The following is a 7,500-nucleotide window of genomic DNA, read 5'->3' on the forward strand; positions in this document are numbered from 1 at the left end:
ACTAATGAAGGATTATCTTATGTGACATGCTCCCATTGGTCTCTTTACCGGCGGCTGGAGGACGCGGTGGCGGCCGAAGGACGCGACGGCGGCGGCGGCCGGAGGACGCGGCGGCGGCGGCGGCTGGAGGACGCGGCGGCGGCTCTCAGCAGGTCGAGTCTCTCACAGACCGCCTGAGATTTCAATTTGGGGCCGAACGCCCGGTTTCACACGGCGCTGGTCCCTCGTTCCTGCAGCAGCATGTTGCGTGAACAACAGTGTGAAATGGATGAAAACACCACCTGCTCCATAAAGGCAGAGGGACGGGTTGTTTGCTCATTGCAGAGATAATAAAACAATTTAAAAGTGAAATGGATTATGGCAGGATGCAGTTACTGAGAGCAACAAGCTGAAGGCTTCCTGTAATGCTTCACATCACTGGATGTGAACTCCTCCAATAGTGAAGGTGCTCACGAAACAACTGCACTGTAAATGGATAATGATTACTCCTCATCAGGAGGCATCAGCCTGCAGGAGAGGCTGCAGGGTGGTGCCTGGAGGTGAGTAGGTATATGCACAGCTCAAGTCCAGGTGATGGTGTAAAGAGGTTCATAATAAGCATTTAAAAAGTGCACATGTTAACTGGAGATTGGAGTCCACATCAAAGCATTGCCTCGCCCCAGCAGACTCTATAGCTCCGAACATTTGGCCAGAATCGATCAAAAACTAGAAAAGCTGACGGTGCAAATTATCAGCGAACCTGAAACACACGCTCTCCTTTTCCGTTTTGTATCTGCTGGAAATAGATTTGGAGATGGATCCCAACCCAGAGCTGATACATTTTAATGCGATACCTCCCATGCATCATTATTTGCACAATGCAGTGCAGCCTGTGTGCTCTGAATAGAAAGTCTACATTCAAATTCTGCACAGAATACAAAATCCCCCATACAACAAAAGGCAATCATTCCATTTGTTTTCCCACACAATGGCCTCTGGATAATAGTCATACGGGGCGACCAAGTTATCTGCCTTTCCCAGTCTCCGTCTCTGCCTCTTCGTTATGAATAATAGATTACAGATGAGCAGGAGTTTGCCTTGCAGGGAGGTGGCATTCAGCTGCTGGAGGTCAGCAGCAGCCTTTCACCAGAAACACTTGGAAAAGTATCCTCAGGATGCCCTCAGCAGAACTATTTATATCAGCTGTTTGTCACTCAAAGTAACTGTGAAGGACGAGGCGGTTCATAACACAACGCCTGCTGCTCTTCTTTAAGACTGCATGATTATGACCCTTCATGCTGCTGGATTCTCAGCAGGTGGGGAGCGACCATGGCGGATGAGGTGAGAGGTCCACGCATCCAGAAAACTGCCCCTGAGCACTTTCACATGTCGCCAGGACGGAGAGGAACGGCTGGAGGGAACAGTCGGTCTGTAGGCTGGATGTCTCTCATCACACGGCCTGCTCGCTGCTCACGTTCGGTCATAAAGAAATCAATTAAAACTAACCACTGGACTCAATTCCCAGTGCGTACGCTGTGAAGCAGAAGAGGAAGAACAGGCAAAGCTCCGCTGTGGAGGAGCCGGGACCTGAAGACAAGCAGCCAACCTCCTTTCACCTCTGAAGCGTCGGCTTGGAGGCAGATCGCTGCTCCAGGACGGACGCATGGGGTCGAGTTCACACGTTTGGTCAGAGCAGAGCAAGAGCTCAGCCGTCTTCTCGTGTTGGGTGGGAGACAATCTGGGTTCAGACTCGTTAAAAGTTCTTTAGATCAGGGAGGTCTGGAGGAAGACCTGCAGGACAGAAACACTGCGTCCTCCTCTCTGGAGAGGAGTTCATGTCCACTTCTTTGATTCAACTTCAAATCACTGCCTTGTAAACAACAACGGGGTTGGATTCTACAGCTTCCATCATTCCTGAGCCTGCTGAATGAACTTAAGCTGCCGAAGCCATCCGTAGATTAGATGCTTCAGCACACGGACTCTTTATTTGTGTGCAGGACCCCGTTGATCAAAGATGATGAATAAGGAATGTAAAGGGGGAATTAGCATGAAACAGTCCTTGCGCTCCAGCTGATGCATAAAATATCTGCACTTACTTTAATGAGCAGCAGTAAAGGTGTCCATGCTGCGTGATGGGCAGCGTGGTGATGGATGCTGCACATTAAGAGATGCTTCCTACTACCTGCCTGATAGGACTCTCTATCTCTTCTCCTGGCATTTTACCTGCCAAACTCCTGCTCTCAGAATCTATTTTCTTGTTTAACTCACTCACTTTTTACCACTCAGATATTCCGTCTGTGCTACGTTTCTTGCATATTCTCCTTCTGGCGTCCCTCTGGGAGATAAAAGCCCTCCTCCTCCCCCTCCAGCGGAGCTCACTGCCAGACAAATAGCTCCACTTGTTTCAAAGTGGCCACAACAGAAGGACAATGATAAGAGAGCTGTCTCCCAACTGTCATTTCCTCTGTCTGCCCGCACAGCTCACATCACTGTAATTGACTGCAGTGGATGTGGAGGTGCTATTGTTCCTCAGGATAGCGAGAGGCTTGTCAGGAACGATAGGGCAGCTTGTCATTCACTGACCTCCACATGCTTGAGTTCTGATGGTATTTTGAGAAGTGCTACAAGGTGTTTGTCTCATGTGTTCATTTCTCAACACATTGTCATTCATTTCGTGCTCGGGAGCGTCTCCAGGTCGTGTGGACGAGGGTGAAGAAACCTGCTGTTAACTGCCAGTCGCTCTTTAAACGTGCATCTCTCGGACCAGCACACTGGTGACCAAACTCATCAGGCAGGAGGTTTGAGCTGGCTCGTTTCCTCCTCATCCAGAGCAGGCGCTGCCCGCTCTATCTGTCACGGCAGCGCCTGCAGACTCAGCAGCTCCAGCGACCGGCCGAGGCATGCAGCGTCCATCTCTCCCATCGTGTGCCAGAGAAATCTGTCTTGATCTAGCGTGCCCGCTAATGAGCGCCCGCTCTGCTCTCCAGGACCTGATTAACACTTCCTTGTTGGTTATTCCACAGAGTGCCCGGCCAGCAGGTCAGCCGTGCCACCTCCCTGAACCTCACCAGCAATTTGTATTGAGCAAGTACACTTGAGCCGCTCGGCGCGAGCTGCCAATCAAACACAGCCAGCGAGCAGAAAGTGAGCAGCTGGGCAGATTTTCAGCCACTAAATGTGATTTGGGGCCACAGATTGGTCCCTGAAGTGGGACCCGGGTTCAAAGTGTTTAAAGAGGAAGTTTTGTCAGTGAGGGAAGAGAAGACACCCGAGCTATGAGAACAACCTCTGCTTCTAAAACCTGTAAGTGATGGACCGAGCTGCTCTGAGTCTTCATGCGAGACACGTACAAGGCAACTGACCCTGAAATGTCAAATTCAGCAACGATTTGAACGATTTCTGCACGCAAAGAGAACAGATTGTATGTTTCCTTTTCCTAGCACTGAGGTTTTACATACAAATCAATGCCTCTTCTCTTTAATGTACCGAATGAAGCTTCACTTCATCTGCAGACGTCGAGCTGTCGTCATGAGAGACAAAGACAAACACAACCTCTACGGATTCCTGCGTTTCATCTCCAAACCGCTTTGCTGGTGCGACTGTGGCTTTCACGACATGAAGAAAATATTGTTACTGAAAGAAATATTCAGCCACGTTTCATTAGATAGAAAGATGTCTTTTCACCTGGCAAGTCCTCCAAAAGGAACTGAGAAAAGATCTCCCACAGCCATCGAGAGGAAGTGAAGGAGTCTTCATTGAAAGCTTTGCTTCACGGCCACAGAGCTCTTCACTCACGCGCATGTCTTTTATTAATCACCCATTTACAACGGTGACAATGTTTATTCAGATGTAATCATAAGCTCAGTGTGTGTGTGTGTGTGTGTGTGTGTGTGTGTGTGTGTGTGTGTGTGTGTGTGTGTGTGTGTGTGTGTCATCAGCAGTGACACACTGCTGTCCTGTCGACTGGCCCCATGAGAGCTCTGGTCTCTGTGAGGGGTACTGAGCATGATCCTTGTGGGACCCCTCACACATTACCTTCATATACCAGCATGATAGCAGCTGTATCATCATAATTTCAAAGACCTTTGTTCAAGACATGTCAAGTCATTTAAAGATGAGGTAACTCAACACACTGAATGTATTCACATCACCACGTTCACAGAGAGATGAACTGTGTGTGTGGCAACAGTCTCAGTCGTCCTGTTGAGTGAGTGCTGCTGCAGCTTCACCATCAGACAGCAAGCCGCCTCATTATGTGGAGTAACAGCAGCGTGAGCGTCAGCGCGCTGGACGTCTTCAACACAAGACAGCGGTCTGCTGACTCTGTGACGGCGGCTCAGTCTGAAGCAGGTTGGACTCATGCAGAGACACTAGCAGAAGCTTCCCTCTCTGTCGCCGGGCAGACTGGAGCCGTGTGCAGCATGACATCAGCTCTGGTGCTCACACTATGACGGACATGGACAATTATGGCCTGACGTTTTATTACAAGGACAATAGTTAGTGTGGGACCAGGACGGAAGGCTTCAGGATCGAGGAGCATTTAACATTGTGAACATTGATCAATAAACCATTACCTCTGTAAAGATATGCTGTCATAATGTCCACCAGAGAGATATTATGGAAAGATATGCTGTCATAATGTCCACCAGAGAGATATTATGGAAAGATATGATGTCATAATGTCTACCAGAGAGATATTATGTAAAGATATGCTGTCATAATGTCCACCAGAGAGATATTATGGAAAGATATGCTGTCATAATGTCCACCAGAGATATATTATGGAAAGATATGATGTCATAATGTCCACCAGAGAGATATTATGGAAAGATATGATGTCATAATGTCTACCAGAGAGATATTATGTAAAGATATGATGTCATAATGTCTACCAGAGAGATATTATGTAAAGATATGATGTCATAATGTCTACCAGAGAGATATTATGTAAAGATATGATGTCATAATGTCCACCAGAGAGATATTATGTAAAGATATGATGTCATAATGTCCACCAGAGAGATATTATGTAAAGATATGATGTCATAATGTCTACCAGAGAGATATTATGTAAAGATATGATGTCATAATGTCCACCAGAGAGATATTATGTAAAGATATGCTGTCATAATGTCTACCAGAGAGATATTATGGAAAGATATGATGTCATAATGTCCACCAGAGAGATATTATGTAAAGATATGATGTCATAATGTCTACCAGAGAGATATTATGGAAAGATATGATGTCATAATGTTTCTTTGTTCAGAGCTACTGCTCTGTGTTGATGAAGCGCCTTGTACTGAGTGCATGTGAGTGCACGTGAGTGCACGTGAGTGCACGTGAGTGCACGTGGGCGTGCCCCACCAGGTAGCTCATGGCGGCCACTGGTTCTGCTCTTATCCGACGGTAACGGCTGAAAACAGCAGACCAACGGCGTCGTCATGGAGAGACAAGCCGCCCTGTGGTTTGCTCTGTTAGCGCTGTTAGCACTGTTAGCACCGTAGCGCTGTTAGCACCGTTAGCAATGAGAGGCCATCCCAATCTGGGATGCTGCAGCACTGCGTTGCTCTGGTTACCTGGTCCCAGCCTCCATCAGTCCTCCTCTCATGTATTCTGTGGTTTTAACCTGACACAACAGGTCCGTGCTGGACACGTGCACACAGCGTCACTGAGTCAGTGAGGGACTGCTACACGTTCCATTGGCTGGAAAATACAAGTTCTGCCTCAGTGATTTCATTTTTCCATCTCTGGTCTGTTGCGGCGTTGAACTTCTGGTGGTCACTGCATGAATCACTTCCTGTCTGCGCTTCTTGTTCCCTGTGCACCTTAAACAACACCAAAGCATTTCACGGGCGGATGTTTTCATGGTGTGCCTCATCAGCCTGCAGTGTTGATTACACGACTCAGACGATGCTGCCTGTGGGCTTGTTGTTCAGCGGCATCTGATTCATTCAGAGAAACAGGAGATGACCGTTTCACCATCTGAGGGAAGAAGTGAGACGCAGAGAGGGCTCTGCATACCCTGTCATCAAGATCTTCACAAAAGGTAAACAGAAAGGACAAATTACAGGCAAACAGCTGTTGGAAGGCAACAGCAGAACCAAGTGATCAGTGTGTGTGCTGTTGGGTCTCCTGATAGTCCCCGCGGCCTCGTAGCGCTGCTGCGTTGTACAGTAAACTTGCCACCTAAGGAGCACACCAATTAGTGGCTCCTGCACTCGTTAATGTGCTGAAATTGCGCAGTAAATAAAAGTTCTCTGAGAACATCCCCCGCTAATTCTGCTGCTACATTACCATATATCCACAATTCCAGACACATCATATTCATAAAAACATAATTGCCTGCCATGAAAACCAATTTGACTTCCTGCACAGGGCAGAATTAAAAGTTGGGCTTAGCAAGGTAATGAAGTATGGCACACGCTAAGTCAAGGAAGGCTTTGTCTGAAGTAATCACTCCGGATGCTGCGGCTCGGCTGCCTTCATATCAACAACACTGACATATGGAAAAATAATTAAAATGGACGCATTCAACCAATTACAGCTGGCAAGCTGCATTTTTAATACACTATCAAACGTGCATGCTGGCTGTCAATCCACGCCGAGGCAGAACATCCCAATCAAGCAAGGTGTTAGAGCTGTAATCCAGAGACATCGACGGCAGGGATTCTCAATCCCAACCGCCTCATCAACAGAAAGATGTGACAGATTCACTGAGCACAGCTCTGCTGCTGACGGGGAGGCAAGAGACAAGTCCACCTGCCACAGGAACAAGTCGTGTGAGCCATGTGACGGCTGCAGTGGACGCAGGATGCAGGCTGCAAGATGCAGGATGCAAGCTGCAGGATGAAGGCTGCAGAATGCGGGACGCAGGATGCAGGCTGCAGGCTGCAAGATGCAGGATGCAGGCTGCAAGATGCAGGATGCAGGCTGCAAGATGCAGGATGCAGGCTGCAGGATGCAGGTTGCAGGATGCAAGCTGCAAGATGCAGGCTGCAGGATGCAGGCTGCAGGATGCAGGATGCAGGATGCAGGCTGCAAGATGCAGGATGCAAGATGCAGGATGCAGGATGCAGGCTGCAGGATGCAGGCTGCAGGATGCAGGCTGCAGGCTGCAGGCTGCAAGCTGCAGGAGCCTGCAGCTTGCAGGCTGTCTTTCACACAATTTATACACTGGCCTCTGCCCAGTTTAAGAACTGAGTTCTGCAGTTTTTACACTTAAGGCAGTGTAACAGTGGAGTCCCATATGAAACACACACACACACACACACACACACACACACACACAGGAGCAAGGTGAGCAGCTGTGATGCTGAATAAAGTGTACATTGTGACGTGTGTAGCATAACAGACGCTGCTCCTCTCTGTCCACAAGCACAAGCAGTCATGAAGTTATGAAAGATGAACTGTTGTCCCTGAGGAGGCGGCAGGGTGCTGCTCTCCTTGACTCCACGACTCACTCAGGAAAATACAGGACTGAAGCGCTTATGTCTGATGTGTAATATGTTTAATATGTTT

At 48.3% G+C, this 7,500-nt stretch overlaps 1 protein-coding gene across 6 annotated transcripts in view; it reads right to left on the bottom strand.

The window, feature by feature from the left end:
- LOC137789272 (protein shisa-6-like) overlaps positions 1-7,500 on the bottom strand; it is a 62,565-nt gene that overhangs the window by 40,401 nt on the left and 14,664 nt on the right. The window lies entirely within an intron of this gene.

This window comes from Clinocottus analis, unplaced genomic scaffold (assembly GCF_023055335.1).
Source record: "Clinocottus analis isolate CAN_PGR_092001 unplaced genomic scaffold, fCliAna1.0.p SCAF_19, whole genome shotgun sequence".
In the NCBI taxonomy this organism is placed as follows: Eukaryota; Metazoa; Chordata; class Actinopteri; order Perciformes; family Cottidae; genus Clinocottus; species Clinocottus analis.